Source organism: Ursus arctos, unplaced genomic scaffold (assembly GCF_023065955.2).
Source record: "Ursus arctos isolate Adak ecotype North America unplaced genomic scaffold, UrsArc2.0 scaffold_7, whole genome shotgun sequence".
NCBI classification, from domain to species: Eukaryota; Metazoa; Chordata; class Mammalia; order Carnivora; family Ursidae; genus Ursus; species Ursus arctos.
Window position 1 is genome coordinate 11,323,024 of NW_026623089.1, and position 27,843 is coordinate 11,350,866.

Here is a 27,843-nt window from a genome sequence, read left to right on the forward strand (position 1 = left end):
TCGGCTCAGGGCGTGATCCCGGCGTTCTGGGATCGAGTCCCGCATCGGGCTCCTCTGCTTGGAGCCTGCTTCTTCTCCCACTCCCCCTGCTTGTGTTCCCTTTCTCGCGGGCTGTCTCTGTCACATAAATAAATAAAACCTTAAAAAAAAAAAAAAACAACCTTCCATTTTGTACAACTCCTCAGAGCATCTATTTGCTAGACAGGATGTTGCCTGATTCATGAATCTTTTAATAAAGCCAATTAGATCTTCAGTTTACTTGGGTTGAGTTTTGTTTTTTAACACTTTGGGCTAATATTGGACCTCATTTTTCAACTCAAATTTACAGAATATCCTGGAACCTCTCTTCCTGCCTCAAGTTACTCCTTTTGCAACAATTGTGAGAATGGCCTCCAGATCATTCATTTCCAATGGAATGTTTCCCATTTGCATGGGTCCTGCCTGTCAGCTTTGAAATCCAAAAACTCAGTTTTGTTAAAATGCGCAGGTGAGTAAGCCCCAGGGATTGACTCAGCTTAGCAAACACATAAGAGACTAATATATAAACCCAAATGCCAGTGCACCAATTTACCATAAGAAACATTACTACCGAAGGAGCTGGACCCTCAAGTTCACTGGTCAGTGTCTACTCTTCTATCTGAAGCTCTTAGCACAGGGCTGGGCTCAGAATTCATATTCAGTAAATATTGATGTTTATTGAAGATTGAATCCAAAGTGAATTTGTGTCTCTTTGTTCAATTTGCTTTCCACTACAACCACAGTTTTAACACTGGGAGCATTCTCTACTGCTGTTGTTGTTGTTGTTGTTGTGTTGTTGTTGTTGTTGTTTTGCTAGGCAGAAGCAGAGACGAAACAGTTTTCTCTAGGATTAATTTATCTGTTTCTGAGACTTGTACTGCATCAGGGGCTTCTAGTGGGTTTGTCTAAAAGGGAGCTGTAAGGGGCGCCTGGGTGACTCAGTCGTTAAGCATCTGTCCTTGGCTCAGGGCGTGATCCCAGAGTCTTGGGATCAAGCCCCGCATCGGGCTCCCTGCTCTGCTGGAAGCCTGCTTCTTCCTCTCCCACTCCTCCTGCTTGTGTTCCCTCTCTCGCTGGCTGTCTCTATCTCTGTCAAATAAATAAATAAAATCTTTAAAAAATAAATAAATGAATAAATAAAATAAAATGGAGCTGTAAGTCTTGGAGAGCTGGCTGAGCGCAGCTCCTCTGAGACATTCCAAATAACAGGGAGCTTGTCTGTCTGTGGTGGCTTTTTTTTTTCCCCTCTGGGTCTTAGGACATTAGTTTCCCAGGTGCTATGGACTGAATGTTTGTGTCCTCCCAAATTCATATGTTGAAACCTATTCCCCCATGTGATATTATTTGGATATGGGCATTTGGGAGGTGATTAGGTCCCTCATGGACAGGGTTAGTACCCTTATAAAAGAGACCCTGGAGAGATCCCTGCCTCTTCTGTCAGCACAAGAGGACCCGGCGAGAAGGTGGCTGTCTGTGAGCCAGGAAGCAGCCCCTCACCAGGTACCAACTGTACTGGTGCCTTGATCTTAGACTTCCCAGCCACCAGAACAGTGAGAAATAGGGACGCCTGGGTGGCTCAGTTAAACATCTGCCTTCGGCACAGGTCATGATCCCGGGGTCCTGGGATCAAGTCCTGCATCAGGCTCCTTGCTCAGCAGGGAGCCTGTTTTTCCCTCTGCCCGCCGCTCCCCTTGCTTGTGTGCTCTCTCTCTGACAAATAAATAAATTAAATCTTAAAAAAAAAAAAAAAGAACAGTGAGAAATAAATTTCTGTTGTTTACAAGCTACCCTGTCTCTGGTGTTCTGTTATAGCAGCCTGAATGGATTAAGACACCAGGCCTTCTGGAATTTGCCCAGATCAGAAGCTTAAGCATGACCCTGGGTTCCTCTTTCTCTCTTACCACCCAGTCATTGCCAAGCTTATGGATTCCGCCGCCTCAACATTCCTTGACTGTGTGCGTTTTTTCTTCAGTACCCCCAGCGGGACCCAGGTCACTCTAATCTCTCATCTAGACCCAGGCAATGGCCTCTAAGTTTGTCCATGTCCAATCCCTTGCCCCCATGGCAGCCAGAGTGACCTTGTTCAAGTACGAATGGACCATGTCCTTTCTCGGATTAGAATGATCTCATGGCTCCCATTGCCCTCTCTATATTCAAGTCCACACCCCTTGGCCTGCTGTCCACAAAACCCTGTCTCCCCCTCCCTGGTGCCCACTCTGGGCCTGCAGAGCTGTATCATACACACGCTTCTCTCATCTGCACACACCGCATCTTCCACCGTCTCCCCCACCCCCAGCACCTGCAGCTCCCTTTGCCTGGCTAACTGCTCTTCAACTCCAGGTATTCCCTTTGGCCTCACTGTCCTTCACCCTCCCAGTCTGGGGCACGTGCCCCTTCTACATGCTCTGCTACAAATCCTATGGCACCCTACCCCGTGCACCGCCCTGCAATTGCTTGCTGGATGGTCTGGTCTGCCTATGGATTGAGTTTCTTGAGGGCAGGTGCAGAATCTTGACAGCCACCGGGTCCCAGCCTCCGGCACAGTGCCTGGCAAAGAACAGGTACAGTCACAGCAGTCATTGCAAAGGCTGCCATCGACTAAGTATTTACTGCAGGCCAGTTATTGCGTGATGGGCTTTATGCAGATGATCTCATCTTTGCTGGGGAGGCTGTGATCCCCTTTCAGGAATGAAGAACTTATTCCCCAGATCAGAGGAAGATCAATCTCACTTGTCCTGGGGGGACTGGCTGAGCTGGGGGAAACTGCCTCGCCCAAGATCTCCCTGCAGGAGTGCCCGGCATGCAGGGGCTGATCTCCTGAGGGGCACAAGGGCCCTGCCTTTTGGTCCAACTCAGGGTAGGGCTCAGGACTCTCCCATCTGCAGAGCGCTCCCTGGGGTGGCTCCTGCTTTCCTTGGCACTGCCTCAGAGCTCAGCTTCTCCCCTCTGCCCTATTCTGCTTCCTGCTCTCCCTTTCACTGGTGTTGCTCTTAAAAGGACTGGTTCAAGAAGCCCTGCTTGCTGACTTCTGTCTCACAATCTGCTTTGAGCAACCAAACCTGGAACGATCCTCTCAACGGCCTTATGGGAGGGTATTATGATGACTCTCCCTTTACAGATGAAGCAGCTGAGGTTTAGAGATGCTATGTAACTTGCTCAGTGTCAAAGTTCATGATTTGTGCAGGTGGGATTCGAATGTAGGCAATTGATTCTAGAGCCCGTGCTATTCACCAGGCACTCAGTAAATATAATAAGTGAATCGATGGCTTCGTCCCCCTAGTCACCAGGGAAAAATTTTAAAAACCTACAATTCAGAAACAAAGTTTTGTGCATGTAATTTTTCTCAAGGCCGAGGAAACAGAGCAGCCCCAGGCTGCGGTGGCCGATCACGTCAGGCCCCCGATGATGGGGATGCCCCCGATTGACTCACAACACAGGTCAGAGACTGTGGACTCACGCCCGGCTATCGTGGTGAGTTCCGAATGCAAATGTCACCCAGAAAGATTTCAGCGTCTGAATAATTTAATCCATTTCTAATGGAACACATGAGCTGGCATAAGAGAACAGCCAGTTCTCCCTGATCGGGGCAAAATGTTGATCATCCCAAGTCATTTTTGTTTGCCGTTGGGATGTTATCAGAGATCGACACATGCAGCCATGTGCAGCTCTACCAGCCAACCCCTCCCAACATGACCCTTCCGCTCTGGGCAGCATCGACAAGGAAGGCAGGGCCGCCTGGTTGGAAGCTCTGGCCTCTCCCTAATGTCCTGATGGTCGAGTGCACAAGGGGAGAGGAGCCCCGGGCAGTAGGTGTTCGAGCAGATAGGAAAATAGCACATGTCTGGTCTAGTTGTGCTATGAAGACCTCAGTGATAAGCTCTGGAAATATACCCTGGTGGAGGGGGAGGGGAAAAAACCCATAGAGTTGGCCCTTGAACAACTGGGATTTGAACAGCATGGGTTCACTTACACGTGGATTTTTTTCTATAGACACAGTACATTCCTGTATATGTATTTTCTCTTCCTTATGATTTTCTTCACATTTTCTTTTCTCTAGCTTACTTTATTTATTGTAAGAATACCGTATACATGTAACACAGAATGTGGTAATGGACTGTGTATGTTGTCAGTAAGGCTTCTGGTCAACAGTATTAGTAGTTCAGTTTTGGGGGAGTCGAAAGTTATACACAGATTTTCAGCTGTGCGTGGGGGTTGGTGCCCCTGACTCCCATGTTGCTCGAGAGGCGACCGTGCGGCTTAGCTGTAGGATTTTAGATTGCAGCTCTAACTCCGCGTCTGTTTGTTATTAAGAGTTACAGTCGGCCTGCTCAAGTCCAGCTGCCCCCGCTTCTGACCTCCTGTGGCAGGTACGTTCTGTACCAGGCCTCTGGGCCTTTAATCATAAACTATCCTGTTTCGCTATTTCTCTACATATCCCCCTTTTAGGGCCATATCATTGCAGGAGCCGTGGAAATGGGGACGCTAGCATTAAAAACTAATTTTTTTAAATGTATTTTTTAGGTAATCTCTACACCCAACGTGGGGCTCGAGCTCACAACCCCAAGATTAAGAACCCCAAGATCAAGAGTTGCGTGCTCCACTGACTGAGCCAGCCAGGCGCCCCCAAAACTAAATTTTTAAAATATCAGGCGCTGTGTTAAGCAGGTCAGGACCTGATCTTATTTATTTTGCCCAGCAAACCTAGGAGTCATTAAACCCATTGCACAGACAAGGAAACAGGCTCAGAAATGTTCAGTAACTGGCCCGAATTCACATAGCTGACCAGCGGGGAGAACCAGGATTTGTAACCAAGTCTGCCTGGTTCCAAGTCCTGTGCTTACTTGTAAAGTTACATACTCCTTCCTCTTTTGCTGCCTCTCCATTCCCAGTGAGCCCTAGCCAGCTGAACAGCTCTACTAGGTTGGGTAGTGTTCCCCCCCAAAAATCCATATCCACCAGGAACCTCAGAATGTGCCCTTACTTCGTAGGTGGAATCAAGTTAAGATGAGGTCATACTGGGGGCGCCCGGGTGGCTCAGTCGGTTAAGATCCTGGGGTCCTGGGATCAAGCCCCGCATCAGGCTCCCTGCTCAGTGGGGAGTCTGCTTCTCCCTCTGCTTCTCCCTCTGCCCCTCCTCCTTGCTCTTGCTCTCTCTTGCTCATTTTCTCTCTCCAATAAATAAACAAAATCTTTTTAAAAAATTAAAATTAAAAATAAAGCTATATAAAAAAAAGACGAGGTCATACCGGATTAGGCAGGCCCTAATCCAATGACCAGTATCCTTATAAGAGGAGATTCGGACACAGAGACGCACACAGGGAGAAGGCTTGGTGGGGGCGGAGCAGAGACTGGAGGGATGCATGTGCCAAGGGCTGCCAGCAAACATCAGAAGATGGGCGAGGAACGGGCCTCCCCTCGAGTCTTCCAGAGGGAGCCCAGCCCTGCCAAACCTCCATTTCCAACTTCTAGCCTCTGGAACTGTGAGACAATAGATTTCCGTTGCTTGAAGCCGCCCGCTCTGTGGTAGGTTAAGGCAACGCTAGGAGACATATTCAGCGGCCATATCATCAATCTCTGTCACCCAGCTCAGAGGTAGCTTCTGTGACCCGTAACGAGAAGCACCCTTAGGAGCACGAGCAGCAAATTGTTTTATTTGTCCCTCATCAAGCACAGCGGTGCCGGGAGGAGGCCTTTGTCAACTCTTCCTCTCCCCCCAGACAAAACTCACCCCTCTTCCTGTTTGAGGAACGATCTCCCCAGAAAGTACTGAACTCCCAACTCATTTGAAGTGAACCTCTTGTATGTGTTTTTATTTTTATTTACTTATGTATTTATTTTTAATTTTAATTCCAGTGTGGTTAGCACGCAGCGTTATACTAGTTTCCGGTGTACAGTGATTCCACGACTCCGTACCTCACTCAGTGCTCACGACGATAAGTATACTCTTCGTCCCCTTTATCTATTTCCCCCATCCCCCCACCCACCTCCCCTCTGGTGACCATCTGTTTGTTCTCTATAGTTAAGAGTCCGTTTTTAGTTTGTCTTTTTTTTTTTTTTTGCTTTGTTCACTTGTTTCTTAAATTCCTCATATGAGTGAATCATATGGTATTTGTCTTTCTCTGACTGACTTATTTCACTTAGCGTTATACCCTCTAGATCCATCCATGTCATTGCAAATGGCAAGATTTCATCCTTTTTTATGACTGAGTGGCTGACTAATATTCCGTCGTGTATGTATACCCCGTTTTCTTCATCCATTCATGTATCGATGGACACTCGGGCTGCTTCCATAATTTGACTATTGTAAATAATGCTGCAATAAACACAGGGGGGCATATATCTTTTCAGATTTGTGTTTTCACGTTCTTTGAATAAATACCCCATAGTAGAATTACTGGATCATATGGTAGTCTTATTTTTAATTTTTTGAGGACTCTCCATACTGTTTTCCACAGTGGCTGCACCAGTTTGCATTCCCTCCAACAGTGCACAAAGGTTCCTTTTTCTCCACGTCCTCGCCAACATTTGTTGTTTCTTGTGTTTTTGATTTTAGCCATTCTGACAGGTGTGAGGTGATATCTCATTGTGGTTTGGTTTGCATTTCCTTTTTTTTTCCCTAAAGATTTTATTTATTTATTTCACAGAGAGAGAGACAGCCAGTGAGAGAGGGAACACAAGCAGGGGGAGTGGGAGAGGAAGAAGCAGGCTCTCAGCAGAGGAGCCTGATGTGGGGCTCGATCCCAGAACGCCGGGATCACGCCCTGAGCCGAAGGCAGACGCTTAATGACTGAGCCACCCAGGCGCCCCTGGTTTGCATTTCCTGATGACAAGTGATGTTGAGCATGTTTTCATATGTCTGTTGGCCATCTGCATGTCTTCTTTGGAGAAATATCTGCTCATGTCGTCTGCCCATTTTTATTTTTATTTTTTTTTTAAGATTTTATTTATTTATTTGACAGAGAGAGACAGCCAGCGAGAGAGGGAACACAAGCAGGGGGAGTGCGAGAGGAAGAAGCAGGCTCATAGCGGAAGAGCCTGATGTGGGGCTCGATCCCATAACGCCGGGATCACGCCCTGAGCCAAAGGCAGACGCTTAACCGCTGTGCCACCCAGGCGCCCCAACTGCCCATTTTTAAAATTGGATTTTTTTTTTCTGTTGAGTTGTATAAGTTCTTTATGTATTTTGGATACTAACCTTTTATCGGAAATGTGATTTGCAAATATCTTCTCCCATTCCATAGCTTGTCTTTTAGTTTTGTTGCTTGTTTCCTTTGGTGTGCAGAAGCTTGTATGTGTCTTTATTTGTTTTTTTAAGATTTTATTTATTTATTTGAGAAGGGGGGAAGAGCAAAGTGAGAGGGAGAGAGAATCCCAAACAGATTCCACGCTGAGTGCAGAGCCAGATGTGGGGCTCGATCCCAGCACCCTGAGATCATGACCTGAGCTGAAATCAAGAGTCGGATGCTCAACCGACTGAGCCACCCAGGCACCTCGCTTATGTGTGTTTTTAAATGATGTGTTTTCCTTCCACCAATCAAAACCCTCCAAATTTTAGAGTCAGGTTTCAGCCATGTTGCCCTCACGAAGTATACATGAATTGATAGCTTATCAAGCCAAAAATCAGTAAATAGTGATGGAACTGTAGGAAGGCAGTGAAAAATGTCTAGTTAGTTACCCATTTAGTCATCCATTCCAGCAAACACTTGAGGGTTTATCTCTAGGAGTACAATGATGAATAAAATGCAGGCTTGGCTCCTTTTGTGGAAGGGAGAGCACTGTGAACAGCTAAATTACATGACAATGTGGCAAATGATGTTGCAGAGATAAAAATATTCTCAGAGCCCAAAAGTTGGAGCAATTGACCCAGCCTGGTGAATCTGGGAAGGTTTCAGGGAGGAACAAATATTTGTGTTGGAAAAAAAATGGTTTTTTTAATTGATAATACATGTGCATGATACAGAACATACAAGGCACCAAAGGGTATAGTACGCATTTGCTGTATTCACTCGCTAAGTCTTCGTAACAAAGCACCACAAATGGGGTGGTTTAGAACAATGGATTTCTGTTGTCTCATAGTTGTGGAAATCAGAAATCCAAGATCAAGGTATCTGCAGGGTTTGTACCTTCTAAGGCCTGCAGGAAAAAACCCGTTCCATGCTTCTGTCCTGGCTTCTAGTGGTTTGCTGAGAGTCACTTCAGTCTCTGCCTTTGTCTTCACACAGTGTCCTCCCTGTGCACCTGTCTGTGTCCAAATTTCCCCTTGTAAGGATACACGCCATATTGGATTATGGACCCTCACTACTCTTACATGACCTCAATTTAGCTAATTTCATTGGCAATGCCTCTATTTCCAAATAAGGAAATTTTGATATACTGAGGGTTAGGACTTCGACATAGGCTTTTTATGGGTCACAAATGAATCCATCACAGGTACTCAGTGAAAAAGAAACCTCCTTCCTTCTGATGTTTCCATGCCTCCCAGGTCTCTGCTCTGGAACCAACCAGTGTTCCCAGGTTACTGGACGTTCTTCCAGGGGTGCTCCGTGCATTTACCAACATATATGCGCACATGTGTTCCCACTCACAAATGCACACCAGGCACTGGCATCCTCGTTACTCTTTTCACTTAGTACTAACCCTTCAAAATTTTCCATATCAGTCCATATGGACCTTCCTATTCCTTGAAGTGGCTGTAGTGGTCAATTTATTTAACTGGTCCCCTATTAATAGACATTTAGATCGTCCCCCCCAGTCTTCTATTACAAACAATGCCGCAATGTATATTCTTGGGCACACGTCATTTTGCATGAATGTACAAATCTATTAATACCTGGATGTGGAAGTGCTTGGTCATCAGACCAGTGCATTTTAAAATTTGAGATATTTTGCCAAATTGCTCTCCAAGGAGGTCAGAGAAGGTTAGCCTTGCACCAGCCCCACAATCTTACCAGACTGCATTACCTAACATTATGATCTTCGCCAGTCTGTTTTATTCTCCTTGTACTTTTAATTTGCATTTCTATTATTATAAGTGTAATTGAGCATCTTCTCATGTGTTTAAGAGACATTGGGAATTTCTTTTCTTTGAACAGTCTGTACCTATCTTTTGCCCATTTTTCTACTGGGACTGAGGAGGAATGAGAAGGATTTTTACAGATGCAGAAGGAATTTTAAATGGGCACCAGATAATTACAAGTACATGAATTTGGGGGCTGGCATTTAAAAATGGCTTGAGGACCCACCTCCTCCCCAGTTGCTTGAGATGTCTGGCCCAGGCCTCCCTCCTCTTCCAGTCTAAGCAGCGGCCTGCTGGGGAACCAAGGGGAAGCCTGGAGATTAGATTCTGGGTTTAGAATTAAAATTTTGAATTTGAGGGGTGCCTGGGTGGCTCAGTCAGTTGAGTGGCCAACTCTTGGTTTCAGCTCAGGTCATGATCTCAGGGTCATGAAATCAAGCCCCATGTTGGGCTCCCCACTCAGCAGGGAGTCTTCTTGTCTCCCTCTCCCTCTCCCCCCTGCTTGCATGCGTGTTCTGTCTCTCTCTCAAATAAATACGTAAATCTTTAAAAAAAATTGAGCTTGAACTGGGAGAGCAGTAGCCCTCCTCTGAGCCTGCTTAATCTCAGGGGGCTGATCTAAGCTTGGTTTGGGGTGGGAGGAACAGGTAAGATGTGGAGCTTGTTGCATAGAGTTAATGATAGGGTTGGGAGAAAGATGAAGCTTGAAACAGGTACGTACATCATAAAAAGATGGTCGGAGACCAGGGTGGGACATCTCTCCCTAAGCCACAACACGCTTTTGTGTTTTTCTTTTGTCTTTCCTTCACTGGCTAGGGCTGTGCTGAGCTCAAATCCAAATGAACAGACGTTTCTATCTAGATCTATTATTGTCTTGGAAAGTGTGACTGAGTATGGCTGAAGAGTCCTTTCCACAGCAGAGAAAGGATCAGGGTTGTGCCTTTGGGATCTCTACCGCCCTGTGGTTTGCACTCTGGGGATCAAGCTGCTGTTGGTCACACATCCTCTGTTGTTCCCAGAAGATGCACGAGGCTGCTTCCAGAGGGTCTGTCAGGTCTCACCGTTCCATCCTTCCACTCTTTGGGGATTTATGGAACGCTCCCTGACAATCACCTCTCAAGTAGGCCCTGTGGGAAGATTCAGACAGGTAAGAGCCAACCTGTGCCTTCCAGATTGGTAGACTCCAGTTAGGGAAATAACACTACTGCGATGGCTAATTTTATGTGTCAACTTGGCCACGGTGCCCAGGTATTTGGTCAAACATTATTCTTGATGTTTCTATAAAGATGTTTTCTGGATGAGATTAAGGTTTAATGAGTGGACTTTGAGTAAAGCAGATTACCCTCTACAATGTGGGTGGGCCTCGTCCAATCAGTTGAAGGCCTTAAGAGAACAAAGACCAATGGCCTCCGAGCAAGGAGTTCTGCCAGCAGATTGCCTTTGGACTGGGCCTGCAACTCTTCCCTGCATCCCCAGACTGCTGGTGTACCCTGTAGATTTTGGACTTGCACTTCCACAATCATGTGAACCAATTCTTTAGAATAAATCTCTCTATACACACACACACACACACACGTGCATATATGTGTGTGTGTATATGAAGGTAACATAATCAGACACAGGTCTCCCCACCTTACCCGAGTGTCTAGCTGATCAGAGAAAGTTCTCTAGCTTTTCCCCACTTTGGTGTTTCTGTGCCACCTCTCGGCTACTGGATATAAGCTCTTTTGTTGTCGTTGTGCTTGAATACATGTTTTTCTTTCCCTTTCCAAGGCTGTGGTGAACAAACCTCTGAGAGCATTTCTGTGAAGCCACTTCCATTTTCTAGAAAATGAGTTGTTAAACTGGGAAGGCCCTCTTTATTTCTTTCCTTAGATCCCTCTAGGAACTCGGCTTTCTTATTTAATGATTTTTTTTTTTTTTGGTTGTTGTTATTTGTGTTTAAAGATCCTATTCTTGTACTGGGCAGCAGCTGGTTACCCTGAAAGGCCAAACTGGTTTCGTTTTATCACTTTTCACTAACAAAAAGAAGCCTTATTCTTGGGAAACAGAGAGGAATAATTAGCACTATTCCCTTTATGTTTGATTTTTTTTTAAATGTGAGTAAACTTTAAGTACCTGCATTTATATATCCTTGTTTGGAAGCATGTTTTAAATTTTAAAGTCTTGTGTAAATGAAGCATTGCACCCAACAAGCCTTAACCTGGCCTTTCTTTGTGTTCTTTAGGGTTGTTCTTATAGGCCATGGGCCAGAGGTTAACCCACTTGCACCTGGGAAAAACCCGTTTTGATTTGCCAGAATTCCTCTGTGTCGTGGATTAATTTTATTCAAATCCTATGGATTACCCGTGAAGCTCTGCCATACAGTTGATTGGCCATTAGAAGCCAAGACGGACTCGTGAACTGCTGAGGAAGACCCTCTGGGATGGACCTGGTGGCCCCCTGGGACTCCATATGGTACTGCAGGCCGGCAGCTCCTGGCTGGTAATGCCTTTGCAAGTTGAAAAAAGCATTTGCTAATTAATGGCAGCCACAGAGCAAATAGCAGGCAGGTCCTAGGGCACAGGAAGCCAGACTGTGTGTGTGCTGGTTTCAGTCACCAATCTAACGTGGGAGGGGAGGCCAGCGAGTAGATTCCTTGTTAATATAAAGGGCAGGAAAAGAATATATATGTATATAATAATATATATATAGGGCAGAACTAGGTTTTGTGTTCAAAAATTTTAAAAATGTATTGTTTTCTAATTACAAAAGCAATTTATATACACTCTATAAAAGTCAGAAAATACAGAAGTCATAGAAGAAAATAAAAATCTCACAAATGGGGGCACCTAGGAGGCTTAGTCAGTTAAGCTTCTAACTCTTGATTTTGGCTCAGGTCATGATCTCAAGGTCGTGGGATTGTGGGATCAAACCCCACATTGGGCTCTGCGCTCAGCGTGAATTGTGTTTGGGATTCTCTCTCTCCCTCTCCCTCTGCCCCTCCCGCCTCCACTCATTCTCTCTCCCCCCCCACCCAAAAATCTCACGAATGGTTGGGAACTTTTCAAGAGACAGAATTAAGGTCGAAATGGGGAAGAACTTGCTAACAGGAGTGAGCTCCAGGTCACCGGCTATATTAACGGAGCAGGGAAACAGGATGCCCAGCCTCTAAGAGGGCCTTCCTGCTCTGATTCGGTGACAGGGCAGCCTGTCCTCAGCCTGCTGGGTTCTCAACGGTGTGTCCCATTGCCCCTGCCCCCACAGAGCAAGGGAGGGCACAGAGCACTAGGGCTCTGTGGAGTGGCATTCGGAGAAGAGGGTTAGGTCCTGAGCAGGGATGCCACATTTGTTTAATTGATCCATTCAATAATTCACAATTCTTTAAATGTTTATTGAGTGGCTACTGTAGGCCGGGCATTACATCAAGCTCTGGGGAATGCTTCGTGAACCACACAAACCCCAGACCAAGTTCCTACACCGACAGGCATTAAAACTATACAAAGAATTTCATCACATCAGTTAACAGCAAGAAGGACCAGCCCTCCTTGGCCAGAAGCTGGGGAAGGCGTCTCTGAGGAAGTCACCCGTGAGCTGGCCTTGGCTGGGTGAGCAGGAGTCAGTTAGCTGAGCCGTAAGAGCGTGCGGAGGAACCACGTGTGCGAAGGCCTGCGCTGGGGAAGCTTCGTGATGTGAAACAAGGCCAGTGTGGTGGCAGCACGGTGGAGCGGGGCTCTGGCTGATGAAGGAGGCTGGACCAGATCATGAAGGTCCAGGGAGGCCTCTCTCGGGCTGTGCGACCTTGTACCAAGGGCAATGGGAATCATTGGCAGAATTTTAAGCAAAGCAGTGACGTGATCAGATTGTGTTTTTAGGAAAATCATTGGGCTGCCATGTGGAGAATGCCTTGTAGGAAGGCAAGATTGGAGGCCGGGAGACTAGTTGAGAGGCTAATGGACATTTAGGTGAGAGATGGTGTAGAATGGGGATAATGGTAATGAAAATTAGGTTTGGTTGAATGTCTAAGCTCCAGGTACCTGCATGATCTCATTCAATCCTCGCAAACCCCTGTCAAGTAAGTATCATTATTATTATTTTATAGATAACACTAAGGCTCAGAGAGGTTAAGGAACCTGCCCAAGGTCACCCAGTTTGTAAGCAGAGTCAGGATTTGAACCCAGCACTCTGGGTCCAAAGCCTGCTGTATAAATACCATCTATACTGGAGAAAAGTGGATAGAGTCAAAGTGTACTTAGGAGTAATAAGCAGCAGAGCTTGGTGACTGGACGCTTTCTTCCATGATCGGAGCTAGATGCTTGGCTCGAACAGCTAACTGCAAATGACAATTTGTTATAGTTACAGCTTAATGGGAGAAGAGTTGCAGATGCATTAATTTGCACTAAAATAATAATAATGGCAAACACATGGAGCTTTCTATGTGCCAGTGCTCCCAATCTTCTATGAGGATAATTCACTTACTCCTCACAAGAACCCTGACTAGGAGGTGTTAGTGTTATCATGCCTGCTACGGTCTGTCTGAATGCTTATGTCCCCCCCAAAATTCCTATGCTGAAATCCTCACCCCCAAAAGTGATGGTAATAGTAGATGGGACCGTTGGGATGTGATTAATTCACGAGGGCGCCTTATAAAAGGCTCCAGAGAGATCCCCAGCCCTCTTCCAGCTAGAAGGCCCTGGCCATGAACTGGGAAGGGGGCTTCCGCCAGAATGAGACCACGTCAGCACCTTGATCTTGGACTCCTGGCCTCCAGAACTGTGAGCAATAAATTTCTGTTGATTATAAGCCACCCAGTGCGCTGTCCTGTTACAGCAGCTTAAACAGACTCGGACAATCCCTATTTCACAAATGAGAAACAGAGGTGCTGAGAGCTCACGTGACTTAGCCACGGTCACACAGTAGAAAGTGTCAGAGCTCGGATATAAACCCAGGGAGGCTGGTTGCAGAGGGCAGGTGCTGAACCACAAGCCACGCAGTTTCTGGGAACTTCGGTAACAGAAGGTTCCCCAACCCAAGGCCAGGCTTCACCAAAGCCACACATGTCTCTGAGTGGAAGTCTAGGAGCTCGCTTTTACCTCTGAAGTCCCACTCTAAACATGGTCTGTGAGACATAAAAGTGGCCGTAGGACACTTAACGTAGGAATCTTGAGTCCTCTGTAAGAAGCTTGTTGGCTGGGCCTGAACTGCTCCAAGGCGTTTCTTCTCCAGGCGTTTTCTGAGTTGGTTGGGAGACTGTCTGTGGGAGGATGAGGAGGTGTCTGATGGAGAGCCCACCGGGAGACTTTTCTCGGGCTCTGACGAAATCTTTTCATTATGCAGATGTGGCCTTCTTGATGCTGAATAAAGCCTGGCTTAATTTGGATCCTGGCGGAATTATATTCGGAGGGATTGCTATTAAAGGGAACTAGTCATTAGGGGGAGAAGCCATTACTTCTCCATAAGCATGGCGGTCTTTTTTAATGGAGACTACAACTTTCCTCAAATCCTACACAGCCCCTCGGGAACCAGAACCTGAAGGGCTGGGTGCTCGCAGGTTTCTACAAATCTTTATAGGAAGCCTTGGACCTGGCCTCCCCTCTAGAGTTGCTATGGGCCGGGTGGGGGGGGGGGACTTCCGAGCCACCCACAGTCCTTTCCTCATTCTGTCACGGTGTCACCGACCTCACCAGCTTTTCTCCCATCCGGCCTGCCCTCCAGTCCTACCACAGATTCCCACCTTCCCCCAAATCATTTCTGCTTTAAATGCCATCCTTGCTTCTCTTCATCTGGATCTTTCCATCTCATCCTTCAAGGCCCTGGCAGGAGTCTTCTTAAGAAGTCTTCCCCAAGGGGCGCCTGGGTGGCTCAGTCGGTTAAGCGCCCAACTCTTGGCTTCAGGTCAGGTCATGATGTCATGGGTTGTGAGACTGAGCCCCCCATCACGTCGGGCTCTGTGCTCAGAGATTCTGCTTGAATCTCTCTCCCTCTGCCCCTCCCCCACTCGGGCTTTCTCTTTCTCTCTAAAATAAATAAATCTTAAAAAAAAAAAAAAAAAAAAAAGAAGTCTTCCCCCCGGCCTGCCCCAGGGAACTTCTACTATAGTCTAATTAAAATTATCTGGTTATGGGCATCTTCCTCTTTAAACAGAGAGGCCAGGGACCAACTTATTTGTCCGTATTTTTCTTCCTCGTCCCCACCTGTGGCTCCTCTGTCTGGCCCTGTGCCTGTGGAGCAGACTACACTTGCTGAGCTCTGTCCCGTCCCCACCCCCGCAATCCTCCACTAGGTCATCTCAGTGAGACTGTCCTGACCCCTGTGCTCAGGTGTCCGTATTTTAGACCATGTGAACCTTGACTCCCCCAAACGTCTGGGCTAGGATGGATCCCAGAAGCTAACTTGCAGGCTGTCAGGTAACCTATGATGACCTGGGAAAAAGAGGAACTGACCCATCAGGCTCTCCTTTTAGGAATGGAGAGTGAGAAACATGGAAGGAACTGGCAGAAGACAGGAGGGGTGTAGCAGGGTGACATGAAGGGGGAAAACAAGAAGACAGGGATGTCTGCCACTCAAGTGCCCAGAACTGCCTTGGCTCCAGGATGCCTTCCCGCTCTTACCTCTAAGGGGCCCAGCTGTGGCCACTATTCTTGATTTCGGAGCCCCAAGTCCCCTTCATGTAGCCAGCCTCCAAGATGGCCCCCTGGTCAGCGCCTCCCAGTACGCCCCATATATAGCCCCCTGCCCCGTTGCATGAGGCCGACTCGTGTGACCAACACGATACTGCAGAAGAGAGGGTGTGTGATTTCCAAGACAGAACATAAAAAACGTGGTAGATTCCGCCTTGGTCTCTTGAATCGCGCCTGCCGGGGGAAACCAGTTGCCACGTTTGAAGACACTCCAGCAGCCTTGTGGAGAGGCCCATATGGGGAGCAGCTGAGGCTGCCCACCCAGGACCGGCACCGACTTGTGAGTGAGTCACCTGGGAAGTGGCTCCTCCCGCCCCAACCAAGCCTTCCAGTGACTGCAGACCTGGCTGACATCTTGACAGCATGAAACACGGAGCCAAAACCATCCAGCTAAATTGTTCCCAAATTCCTAATGCACAGAGACTGTGGTAAGTAAGAAATGTTTGCTGTTGTTTTGAGCCATTAAATTTTGGAGTAATATGCAACAATAGACAACTAGTATACCTTTTCGCTTCTTTACAAGAAAATTTCCTCGTGTTGGCTTGTGTGCAAATACTTGCTATTTACTCACTGCTGCCTTGTGTGGTTGGTGGGTTCCCATCCACACAGGAAGGGCAGTTCATGCCCTGGGATTAGCATCGGCTCCCCTGGAAGCACAGAAGTCTCTCTTTCTCTCTCTGTGTCTCTCTCTGTGTGTCTCTCTGTCTTTCTCTTTGTTTCTGTCTTTTTCTCTCTCTGTCTTTCTCTGTCTTTCTCTTTCTCTCCCTCTCCGTATCACATATACCAATAACACATTACCGATTTTTGGTGCGTTACAGTTTTCAAAGAGGTTTTCATGCACATCTCATTTGATCCTCCTAACAATTGACATGGATGCACAATTCTACATTGCAGGTATAGCTACAGATTGACTTTGCATTGAGAATTTTTGCAGTGATACATGGAGAAAGCACTTTTTGTAATTCTTTCATGTATTACAGGATCAATAGGTTTGCTTATTCAATAAATGTTTACTGACTACCTACTACATGTAAGGAGTAGGAGTTGGAAGGCATACAGAAAAGAAGCAGAAATTAATCTGCCTTCAGGGAATTTATAATCTAATAGGAGCATTACAACATGTACATATATAACCAAAATACGCAGAAACTTCTAAAGCCCTAACAGCTGGAACTGAGCCCTGGCTTTGTCCTGGGCGTAGCACTAAATCCTTTACATGGAGAATCCTTCCCTACTAGGATGTGAGATCCTTGAGGGCAGGGGTTTTTCCTTAACTTTCACACCTAGAACAGTATTGACACAGTAAATCTTTATTTAGCGAATCTCACTGAATCCTCACAATCTTGTAAAAAAAAAAAAAAGGCAGACTAGCAGAATGGTTACTCCAAAGGTTCTAGAATAAATCTCCTGCATTTGGATCCTGGCTCCATTAGTTGCAGGGAAGTGGCCTTAGAGAAGTTAGTGACCCTTTCCGTGACTCGGTTTCCTGCCATGAAAAGTGAGGATAATAATAGTACCTAGTTACCGTACCTAATACTATCTCACAGAGTTATCCTGAGGACCATATGAAATAATTTCATGCAAAACACTTGGAACCGTGCACTAAAATGTCAACTCTCATGACTGCGATGATTCCCATTTTACAGACAAAGAAATGGAGGCTTGGAGATGCTCAGCAAGCCACACCCAGGCTTTTAACTGTATCACTCATATTTCCAAAAAAGGTGGTAAAGGAAGACAGACCAAGATCCGTGTCAGCATATTTTCTTGCAAAGATAAGGAAGAGTTGGTTCATGTCTAAAGACGAGCATCAAATTAGCGGAGACATCCTCTGAAAACAGTCTGTTCTGAAACAAGGGTAATTGGATTCTGGCCACAGGTTGCTTTTGCCACTTCCCCTCTCAGACGTTCGGTTGTTTCTGGCAGCAGAGCCCCGCTGGGGTGGGGGAGAGGAACTCCTTGGGGCAGCCATTTTTGCACGACTCACCAGGCAGTTTATAGCACGATTTAGATACACCAGGGATAGCAGGATTACTAATCAGGCTGTCTGCTGATGTAAACTCTATTTGGATACAACAATGTTTTTAAATAACCTTAAATACAATTACACCCTGAGGACGGGGCTGGTTGAATGACTAGAGAAATATCATTCAGATAGTTCATTAACTAATTACAGAGCTCCACACACAGCATAGGCAAGGCAGGGGCTGCGGGGATGAGTCACAGGGCTGAGCTCCAGGGCCACAGGGGGGTTCAACGCTCTCTCTGGCGCCAGCATCAGGACGCACTCCTGATTGACAAAGAGGGACTCCTCCCCTCCTCGCTGTCACCTTAGCGTTCTGGGAGGCCCAGAAAGCTCTACTCCTCTCCCTCACTGCTTACTGCACTTATAACCAAAGACAGACTCTCAGAGCGCTTGGACCGGGCAGGCAGTGGCTGGTCACTCATTTAGTTAATAAATCTGTCGTCTATGCGGTCTTGAGCGCCGTGCGGAAGAACGTTTGCTAGGGGCCCATAGGGCACCTGCTGTTCTCCAGCTGGAGGAAAGTGCATTCTCACTACACAGGGGAGGGGCGGCCAGCCTGAGGCAGGGCTAGCTGCGCTACGGCCATAGGGGTTTTTTTAAAAATTGTGTCAAGTTGTGGAAGTGTTGGCCAAGTACCACTTCGGACAAGTCGCCCTCTGAAACTTAGTTTCCTCAACTGTAAATGGGGATAAAATTGGTAGCTGTTGCAAAGAGTTACTGGATCACATGACAGGAGGAATGTGAAGTTTTTAGCATAATGCTTGGCAAAAAGCCCGGGCTCAGTCAACGTGGAGCTAGTATTTGTCAAGTCATCATCTGACCACATGCACGGTCCTACTGATACCCCTCAGTGGAGAGCAGATTCACATCTCGGCTCCGTTCTCCTGGTGTGCTCCTTCTGTCCACATTCAGCCCTCTCGGCATGGGCCAGGCTGTTGATGGTGCTCAAAATTCTTTTTCTGCCCTTTGAAAATAACAGCCGCACACTAAGTCCTGAACAGCGAAGGTCCCCCAGCCCCTCCAGGTTCAAATTGGCAGACCGCTCCCCCCTCACTTTGTTTCCAGTAAACATTCTTTAAGAGAAATATAACGGAGGCTAACTGGCTGTACTACACTATTTTTCTCTTCTCCTCCAAAGTGAATGCCAGACATTTCTGGGGCCAAAGACAGGATTAACATTTCTCAGCCTAGTAAACACACCCATCTGGATCCAGCACAGGGAGCATGAGCGCTCCAACCATTTCCTGTAATCAGCTTGAACGATCCAGGCCACAAGCTTGGAAATTAAATTCTAGAAGTGATTTTTTCCATCCTGGAAGCTATTTCAATTACAGCTTCGTGCAGATGCACCTCGGATAAGCAGCAAACTTACAAGCCCTGGCATTATGTAATGAGTCTGCCCCGCGGGAACCTCGCCATGACACCTCAGAGAGGCCTCCGGGAGGCTGCGAACACCACCGCTGGACAGGGTGCCGTACCTGCTCCGAGCACCCCTGGGATGCCGGACATCAGCCAAGACCCTGAGCAACCTGGGCGCCAGCTTGAGACTTGAGGTCCAAAGTGGGAGCCACATTTCAATGTCACGGGCTAGGAACCCTGTGATGGGCAGTAAACCCTAGCGGTGGGAAAGCATTAGCCCAGCTGGAGGTGGAGGACACACTCTCCGAGCTGAGTGTCCAGCCAGTCGTGCGAAGGCAGGTAGCCAGGGCACTTCAGGCAGGTGGAAGAGCAAGCCAAGACCCCCAGGTTGAAAACAAGGGGTGTGGGGACGCCTGGGTGGCTCAGTCCTTTAGGTGTCTGCCTTCCGCTCAGGTCATGATCCCAGGGTCCTGGGATCGAGTCCCACATCCGGCTCCCTGCTCAGCGGGGAGGCTGCTTCTCCCTCTGCCTGCCACTCTTCCTGCTTGCGCTCTCTCTCTCTTTCTCCGACAAATAAATTTTTAAAAGCTTAAAAAAATAAAAATTAATTAATTAAAAAATAAAAAATAAAACGGTGTGTGTGCGCGCGTGCATACCTGTGACTCCAGGCAGCCCCGTATTCAAGTGCAAGGAAGGGAGCGGCAGGAGACTGGCCGGGTCTGCCTTTGCCCGTCACCATTATTTTTAGCGTTAGAAAGTCCTTTAGGACCCGCCGCAGGATCTTGTCTTCAAGACATCGGATTTCTAGAGCGTGAGATTCAGGGCATGATGGGCCCTTCCGAGAACGTCGCAGACCCTGGAGTTTCTGAACACTATCTTCAGATTGCAGTGGGGCGGAGTTCCGGAATTTGGGGTTGGTGAGCGGCAGAACAGGGGGATTTCGGAGGTCGGCAGGCGGGTGGAGATAGGGCGATCTGGTAGCAGATGCTTCTTTAGCCATGTTCCTCTAGTGTGGAGGACTGGGGAGCAGACAGATTGGCTCAGAGGCAGGAGCCTTGCAGTTTTTCTTTCTCTTTCTTTCTTTCTTTCTTTCTTTCTTTCTTTCTTTCTTTCTTTCTTTCTTTCTTTCTTTCTTTCCTTCCTTCCTTCCTTCCTTCCTTCCTTCCTTCCTTCCTTCTTTCTTTCTTTCTTTCTTTCTTTCTTTCTTTCTTTCTTTCTTTCATCTTACACAATTTGGGTGAAAGTCCTTAGGAAGGAGGGCTGAACATAGGAGATCCGGCTGCCATCAGCTCACCCATGGGAGCCCCAGTGTTGGAGTTAACAGGGAGCCAGACAGACCTACCTTCGAGTCCCAACCTTGCAGTTTCCTGTGGGACTTAAATTATTGAATTTCCCCAAAGTGCCAGATTCTTTGCTGCTGAAGTGGGATAACGGAGCTCTGTGCTGTCGTGGGTGTCGAACGAAGCGCTAGTGGGAGGCATTGTAGCAGGTGTTTAATAATAATGGGTTTTATCGGCGGGGGGCTGGATAAAAGGTTGCAGCTGGTGGTTGATCTTGAATTGCTTAGGCTACTTTGGGGGCAGTGCGACCCATCAGTCTGGGGGCCTCCCTTCATGTCACCGTGGTGAGCAGTGGGGTCAGCTCATCCATAATCAGAACGGCCTCCCCCTGCCTTTCTTCATTCCTGGGCTCCTGCTTCTGCGGAGTCCTCATTATGATTTCAGCGGCTCCTTACCACCTTCTCCCTACAAGGCTGCCGGAAAAAGGGCACGAGCTAGAAGCCACACAATCTGGGTTTTGATGTATTATGGTATTTTATTGATTATGCTGGTGTAATAGAACTTGGTGAGACTCAGCATTTTCCCTGCCCCTGTTGGTTTCAAAATCCAAGAGGGAACGATTTTAAATCATCACGGAGTTAGTTTTTTATGATGGAAAAGTAATCATGCAAATTCAAGGTTAAAAAATATATATATGTAGCCCTCAATATAGGACACTGAAGTTAAGTTACTTTACTTCTCTTGGCCCAGTTTCCTCATCTGTAAATGAGGGATAATAGTAAGTCCCTGCTCTCAGGGTCATTGTGGAGATTAAATGTAGGCATTTGGAAAACTCTTGGTGCAATGGCGGGCTCCGAGCAAGCGCCTGACATACTTTAGCGATTATCATCCCTCACCATTCTACTTCCAGCGATGACTTAGGGTGTCTTTCCGGAAATATTCTATGCTTGCAAGAAAATATATTTACATACTCATGCACACAGAGAGATTGTTCTGCAACTCGCTGTTTTCACTTAATAATCTTGGGCGTGCTTCCATATTAATGCGTATAGATTGCCCTCATTCTTTTTAAATAACTGAGCAGTATTTCACTGAATGGGTGTACCATTAGTTATATGACCAAAGGAGGAACAATTTAATTATAGAATTACATATTTGTTTAGAAGTTTTATTTGAAAATACACGCAGAAAGCCATTTGAATAATTAAACCTTCTTTTCAACATTTACAGATCTTATAAACTTGACCCACATTGCATGCCAGCAGTGAAGCTGGGTGACAAAGTGGAGCCTCACATTGAGAGCACCGTGGACCACACTGGACATGCCTAATGGGGCAGGTTAAAAACAGTGTAAGTTACTCTACTTATTCCAGATTAATTTGGAAGAGAATAGAACATTAGAGGAGGCGTAATAGCTGTTTGTTCAAGCTTTTAACTACAATGTAAAAGGACCAGTGGTTTTACTATTATTTTTCCATTTGGCTTCCTGGCACCTCGAATTCAATCAGTGTCCTGCTGTTCAGAGGTATGTTGAAGTGTGCCAAGTCTTAATTGAAGTGGGAGTGCCTGAAACCAGAGTTAATACCATGAGCAACAGGGAGTCGAATTTATGGAGGTAAACTGTTGCTAGCTCTGCATTTCAACTACTTTTGGCTCCTGGGGTCAATTTGCATTTTGAGAGTAGCTGGGATGGTTGGGAACTGAGCTGGACTGGGCCACAGGTGCAGTTCTTGTGACTCTGTTGAGCTTTGGGTTCCCTTGGAGTGTAAGAATTCTTCTGCAGGGTCCAGGGACCCCAGCTGGACAGCACCCAGCGTGTGAAGTCTATTGAATGCACCACACTGTGCTGGGGGCTAGAGATACAACGGGCAAGAGATGAGGTGGGTCCCTGTCTTATCAGATTCTAGATAGGGAGACAGAGCAAGCAAACAAAACAAGTAGAGCTTATGATTGGCACCAAGAAGGAAATAAACAGGGATGAAATAAAGACTAACTAGGGGAATCCACTTCCCATCGGAGGTGAGGGAGAGGATATACAAGCTGGGTTTTAATAGATGACAAAGGCCTGGCACCAGGAAGAGCTGGGAAAGACCATTCTCAGCAAAAGGAAGAACAAGGGCAAAGTCTCTGGGGTGGGAAAGAGCTGGCTATGTTTGATGAATTGAGAAAAGTCCAGATGGCTGGATCATAGTGAGGAAGAGAAAGAGAAGAAACTCTACCAATGGGGCCCATTATCTTGCAGGATCTCACAGACCACAGCCAAGAGTTTAGATTTCATTCCCAATGTTACAGAAGATTTTAAGCAAAACAGTGATGTAGTCTGATTCTTATTTTTTCAAAAAGATCATTTGACCGCGACGTGGAGAATGCACTGAAGTGGAGGTCCGTGGAGAAGGTGGAGGCCTCTTGCCACTCAGGAGGGGACGGTGGTGGATGCAGCGGCTACAGCAGTGGGTGGACAGCTCGGTTCTGATTCCTCAACCCCCCCACCCCACCCCAGCAGGTCGGAGTCCGCTGTAGGCTCTGGCAGACAAAGATTCTCCAGGGTTTCCCATCAGTCAGCTCACCAATCATCTCTCGAGGTCTTGCCTAGCACAGAGACAAATGTTTGGTACAATCGGGGTTAAGACTGATGCTGCCCCCCCCCCAGTAGATCAAAAACCCCCCACGACAATTTTTTTTTAACGATTTTATTTATTTATTCGACAGAGACAGAGACAGCCAGCGAGAGAGGGAACACAAGCAGGGGGAGTGGGAGAGGAAGAAGCAGGCTCATAGCAGAGGAGCCCGATGTGGGGCTCGATCCCAGAACTCCAGGATCACGCCCTGAGCCGAAGGCAGACGCTCAACCGCTGTGCCACCCAGGCGCCCCACCCCCCACAACAATTTAAATTGTAAGATGCCAGGCCTCAGGCACTGGTGACCATGAGCACTAGAGACAGGGGTGGCAGGGAACATTTTCCCTCACCAAAGACACCTGCCTTCAGGACCTTTGGCAAAACTGTGAACTATATCCTGTCTATGCTACTTTTTTTTTTTTTCCCAGCTCAGCATACTGACCGACCCCATCTCCTACACTGACAACTATGCAGACCCCATCTGTCCACTTTAGCTACCCCCACACACATCCGATTTTAAAGTGATGCTGTAAACCAAATGGGTTTTTAATTTTTGGTGTGTGTGGGAGACAGATTTGAGGTCTGGTGACCTTGCCAGCCCCCCTCAGCTGCAGGTGAACAGAAAAGCCACATTACAGGCTTGGAATGCCGTATAAATTCAGAGAAGGCAAATCTCAGGGCAAGACCTCTTGAGAGACAGGCCAGGGGCTGAGCTCATTTGGAAGCTGGATCTGAGGATGCTTGATGGAGAGGCATCCTACAGTTTAGCGAGGTGTGGCTTTTCTCTCTGGTTGCTTTTGAGACCTTCTCCTTGTCTTTGACATTCAGCAATTTCACTACATTGCTTTGGGATGTGGATTTCCTTTTATTTATTTATTTATTTTTTGACATACGTGGTCTATATGGAGGGCTGAATTGCATCCCTTCCACAAAGAACATGTGTTTAAGTCCTCAGCCCCAGTACCTTAGAATGTGACTGGCTTTGAAGAGAGGATTTTTAAAGAGGTGATTAAGTTATATGAGGTTATTAGGGTAGGTGATGATATCTTTAGGAGAGAGGCGATTAGCACACAGGTGCACACAGGGAAAGACCATGTGGAAACACAGGGAGAAGCTATCTGCAAGCCAAGGAGATGGGTTCAGAAGAAACCAATCCTGCCAATACTTTGGTCTCAGACTCCTACTTCCAGAATTATGAGAAGATAAATTTCCTTAGTATGTGTTACCTATTACCTCATTTTTTAAAATGGCATTTTGGCTAGGGGAGGTCGAGAATGTCCAAATTCGATCTTTGGCTTATTGCTTCTACCTAGATCTAGTTCCAAAATCCGAGGCCACGACAGGTAGCTGGGAAGCCAAGGGACCCATGAGTGCTCGCTGTAAGCCCTGGTGCAGGGAGAAGAGGTAAGAGGGCCTGGCCCCGTGCTGCCCTCTTTTCCCCACCTTGGTTGGGCTGTGAGATCTGCTTACAGGTTTTGAGGTCTAGTGTTTACCACTCCAGAGCTCAGACTTGAGTCTCAGGTTTTGCCGCTGGGATGGGAGGAAGAGCTGGTTTCACAGAGACCCATCATCATCAGGGAGAGTGCTTCCAGAGAGCAGGAGCGAGAAGACTTCTAGAGCAAGTGCAGAGTTGGTGCAGGTCTGGGAGCCAAGGGAGCAGGGAGGACAGGCCAGACAGCCAGAAGCTCTCCCAGGAGGGAGCAGTCCTGTCCTATGTTCCTCCTGTTATTATCTTACAGGAAGGAACTCAGGAAAGAACCACACGGGGACGGGGACAAGGTCTCTTTACTCAGTTACTCTGTCCCTGGCAAATATGGCTGACCCCAGAGAAACTCCTCTTAACCTTGGAGTGGAATCAGGCACAAGGTGGGAGGAGGACAGGAAGGAACTTTGAACTCCTTCTCCTGAAGGACACTCCTCTTCACACCGGGCGGCCCCAGTTTCATATTTCGACAATTTAAATGGACACAGTTCTTGGGGTCTAATGACTGTCACATTGCTTTTTCTCCCTTTCCCTCAAGGAGCATAAAGTGTCCAATGGTGAAGAGCTGCTCCAAATCTTGTGACCATGACGGGAATTATCTTTTTTCCCCTCTGGGTCAGCCAGCCTCTGGCTGGGTCCTTAGGGACAGAGCTCCCTCTGCTGGCTCAGGAGCTGGAGCCTTCCGGATCTTGAACAGAGCCCTTGCTGTGGTGACATCCACTTCATTATAATCGTCATCCTAATAATCTGGAACAACCTGTTTATTATACAGTACAATTACCTATTGCTGTAGATTAATAATGTTACCATGGAGTAGAGCAAGGGTTCTGGAGTCAGCCTGGGGCCCTTATTAGCAGTGACCTTTGGCATAGTTCTTAATTTCTCTGAACCTCAGTTTTCTCATCTGTAAAATGGATATAACAGCACTTGTGTCAGCTGGGGTCCAGTCAGGGAAACAGAAATTACGCTAGTTGAGTTCACAGAGAGAACATGGGGAGATCGTGAAACATGTGTTGGAAGGCTGAGAGAACAAAACGGGTATCTTGAGGTCATGGAGAATAGCTACAGAAAGCAGCCACCATCCCTCTGGTGGAGGGAAGAGGCTGGGATTACCAGAACTGCTTCAGGACCTATTGCTGCTCAAAAACCACCCCAAAGCTTAGAGACTTACCCCCTCGGGGTTAGCTGGTTGGCTAGGCAGTTCTTCCGCTGGTCTCGCCTAGACTCATTCATGCAGCAGTCTTCCACTGGAAGGGAGGCTGGGACATCTGAGGCGTTGGCCTTTCTCTCAATCTCTCTCCGCCTCTTTCATGTTCAAGGAGGTTACTGGTGGCAACAGTCTGAGAGAAGGGATCCCAGAGTACAGATGCTCGTCCAGCTCATCCAGCCTCTGCTTCCCGTCTGCTCCCATTCGCCAAAGCCCATCTCCTGATCTAGCCCGAGTCCTGCCAGAGGGGACCGCTCGAGGGCCTGGATTTCAGGAGGCAAGATCCATCGGGGGTCACCGGTGTAACAATCCATCACAAGAGCCTATAAATTTATAGGAGGGGGCTCCCAGCCACATGCTACCTCGGGATCTTGGAGGAGGGGTGTTGTGGAGCTGGGCTCAGACATGCGAGGTGCAGGCCTCCCCGCTCCCCTCCCCCAGCCTGTGCCAGGAATGCGGAAAGAAGTTGGAAACTGGAGCCATCTGCTGCTCCGAGGCGATCAGCAAGCAGATTTAGGAAGGAGCAAGTCTCTCTTCCTTCACCTTCCAAACTCTTTCTGACGAAGGAGAAGCGTAGCTTGCAGACTCCCAGCCTGGCATCCCAGAGCGCAGGGTAGGATGGCCGGAGCTGAAACTCAGGTGGCACGCCTGACTGTCTTTCAGGCGTGTTGAAGACTGGTAGTGTGTGCGGTGCTCAGCCCGGGGGAAACGTTCAATAAGGGGTTAACTATTTGTATTATCAAGTCTTTTTTTTTTAATTTTTATTTTTAAGTAATCTCTACACCCAACGTGGGGCTCAAACCCACAACCCCGAGATCAAGAGTCACGCACTCCACTGATCTAGCCAGCCAGGCACCGGTATTATTAACTCTTTTTAAATCTTTCTTAAGCACTGAACCCTCACTTACTAGGTACCTCGCTGTGGCTTAACATTTGGAGGTAACTGAGGCTTTATTCTATCCTGACACTTTCTTACTGCCCTGCGGCCCTCATCCATAAAGACAGTAACATTTCTCATCTCATGGGGAAGAATGTGTCAGGGTCTGGCACGAAGGCCTAGAAGGTCATAGAAGTTCACAGGGCTCCTGAGTGGATTTTTCAAACATTTAACTAAGACAGTGGCCTTGAAAGCCACACCTTTCTGTTGCAAGATCTGGGTTTATTCAGAGAGAAAAGGTTTCTTGAGGTCTCAGAGACCTGGGGCCTAGAGAGCTCAGAGTACAGGGCTCATACCAAAGGTGCAGAGAGGAAAGCAAGATAGGAGATCCCACCCCAAAGGAGAGAAGAGGGACCAACTAGCAGAAAGGATCAGAGGGGCTTAACTGGATCTGGTGTGTTGAGCCTGAGAGACAGTCCCATATAAGTTCCTTCCAGGACTTATAAGGGTATACACAAATTGCTGTGGGAGTGCCAAAAAAAAGGGGCGGGGGAGATCTGTGTATTCTGTCTCAAAGAGCGAGGCACAGGCTTGTCTGTCTCCAGCACGGCCCAGACAACACACTCAAAGTAGAGAGTTGAAAAGAAATGAATCAGGATCTATTTACTAAAGTGTGGGCAGGACTTAGTAACAGCAAGAAGTTGGTACAGTATCCCGATACTAATAATAGCCGCGAGCTATTAACTACCACTTTTAGGCCTGACGGAGCAAGAGGAAGGACCGATTCCTAGAAGCTGGAGAGCTGTGTGTTGAGGGCTGCCAGGCAAGTTATGATTGGGACAGCCAGCCAGCCTACTATGGCAGTGGCCCAGCAGGTGGGAAGTTTGGGGAATAAATGTGATTCCCTTTCTCTTTTCCCTTTCCTGCCAGTACAAGGGTTGCCAGATTACACGAGAAATACTTCTGCTAAAAAAATTATTGCTTATCTGAAATTCAAACTTAACGGGGTGTCCTGTATTTTATCTGGCAAGCCTAGCCGGTACTCCCCTTTGGCTAAATCCAGACAGAAGCCAGAGCCCAGGACATCCTATTGATACAGTCCAAAGGTCCCCCCTTTTATCCTGTAGGCAATGGAAGTAACTAAAGATTTTCAAGAAAAGGACAAATATTTTATGAAATCATTCTTTAATATTCATAGCAACACCATACATGATAGCATAAAATGCACATTACAAGAAGAATGAATAAATTGCAATGGGCACACAAGGCGATACTAAACAGCAGTGAAAAATTAACTAGC

The 27,843-nt window shown here is 47.2% G+C and overlaps 1 long non-coding RNA gene across 6 annotated transcripts in view; it reads left to right on the plus strand.

Moving 5' to 3' along the window:
* The window catches only part of LOC113251999 (uncharacterized), an 86,530-nt gene extending 60,681 nt beyond the window's left edge, over positions 1–25,849 (plus strand). For 4 of the 6 annotated variants that reach the window (XR_003314678.4, XR_008957932.1, XR_008957930.1 and 1 more), the window contains 5 exons: positions 329–487; positions 4,330–4,385; positions 5,872–16,121; positions 21,589–21,708; positions 22,702–25,849. This is a non-coding gene — a long non-coding RNA (uncharacterized LOC113251999). The remainder of the gene's footprint in view (positions 1–328; positions 488–4,329; positions 4,386–5,871; positions 16,122–21,588; positions 21,709–22,701) is intronic. The other 2 variants (XR_008957933.1, XR_008957931.1) reach the window with 2 other exon arrangements.
* The last annotated feature ends 1,994 nt before the right edge of the window (positions 25,850–27,843 follow it).